Here is a 1,833-nt window from a genome sequence, read left to right as displayed (position 1 = left end):
CTACAACAACAACGCAACCGCTCCAAGACTGTTTACATCCGCCTACGTCACGACGCGCCTGTTGCCGTAACTGCGTGTGTAGACGTGCCCGCTGGTGACGTCACGACGCGCCTGTTGCCGTAACTGCGTGTGTAGACGTGCCGCTGGTTTTATGACCGTAGTGTTTGAAGCTCCACCTCATACTTGTGTCTCCAGCTTGTTTCTCGAAGACAGTTAATCATTTAGTACTTTAAACTGCTTTGCACATCAGCCAGTAATGTTTAATATTATTATATTAGATCAGATTCAAATGTATTGTCATCATGAGCGAGCCCACTATACATATGTACACCTAAATCGGGTTAAAAAACGTCTAAATAAAACCAACCAATCAATTCAAATAAAAAGTATATATGCATTAATGCTTACTGTAATGGATAAAAGAAATCAAACAAGATGACAAGAAATTATTTAAAAAAGCTGCAAAAAAAAATTTCTACGTCTATGTGTTGGAAGAGTGGATGTGTAAATGGTGTATTTATATAGTACTTTTATCCAAAAGCGCCTTACAATTTGTTCCTCACATTTGAGTCCCATTCACTCACACGTTCACACACCGACGGCGGAGGCGACCGTGCGAGGTGCCGACCTGCTCATCGGGAGCAGCTAGGGGGTTAAGCGTCTTGCTCAAGGACACTTGGACACGGGAGGAGCGGGAATCGAACCGGGAACATTTTCATTACCATACGACCGCTCTACCTCCTGAGCCACTGTCGCCCGAAATCAGAACAAATGATATTTAACTTAAGAAACATGCTAAGAAAAAAGGGCTATGTGCGGATCAGTCTGCCACCCATCAGTAGACTATAATGTATTGTCATCATACAGCACAAGTACAGTACAACGAAAAGAGGTTTGCCAATCAACCAGAGTGCAAATGTAGCGGTGTGCAACAGCAATATACAACGTACAGGTGATTAAACTGGGTACAAAATATACAAATAGTCCTACTGAGTGTAGTGCTAATCAGATGTATGTACAGAGTTGTAGTATAATATGTACAGTGATACAGGTGTAAGATATTGTGTCCTATATGTTTATATTGTAGAGATATTTTTATACACCATGGGAAGGGGGGAATGTAATTACATTTTTCTGTATGTCTTGCACATTATGGGACAATAAAGTTGACTTTGATACAGGATAGTTGGAATGAAATGCAAATGGACAAATTGATCCCCCTCTGTTAGGATTGGCGTGTTTCGTTGGCATGGTGGAGTGTGGAACCCAATTGCAGCAGATAACGGAGAGATAATTAACAGGAAGCAGGAGACGGCGTTGTGACGATAACAAGGTTTACTCAAAACAGATAACAGGGAAACACGACTGACACACAGGTAACATTTAAACAATGAACCAGCAAGTGTATGCTGGCCCAGAACACTTAAATACAAACACTAATTAGAGACAGAGGGTAATTACTAACAGGACACAGGTGTGGTAGACAGAACTAACAGAATACAGAGCACACAGGGGAAAACAATAACAATTGTACAAACTGAGACATACGAGACTAAAACACATTTACAAAACACAGACAGTAGGGACACAAGACTAACACAGTGGAAATAATAAAGACAACATAGACAACAGCTCTTTAAGGTTGCTAAGACCATGTTTTTTCCTTTTCCCTTCCATCAAGAGGTTAATTTTTATTTATTTTATTTTATCCCCTTTCCCCTAGGGGGCTTTTTACCACCAAATAGACCGTTATTGAAAATAAGAACTTGTTCTTAATTAACCTGCCTATTCAAATAAAGGTTTGATGATGATGATGAATTGACATACTGTATC

This window comes from Notolepis coatsorum (genome assembly GCF_963971535.1).
Source record: "Notolepis coatsorum genome assembly, contig: SCAFFOLD_1207, whole genome shotgun sequence".
Lineage (NCBI taxonomy): Eukaryota > Metazoa > Chordata > Actinopteri > Aulopiformes > Paralepididae > Notolepis > Notolepis coatsorum.
This window is presented reverse-complemented; position numbering follows the sequence as displayed.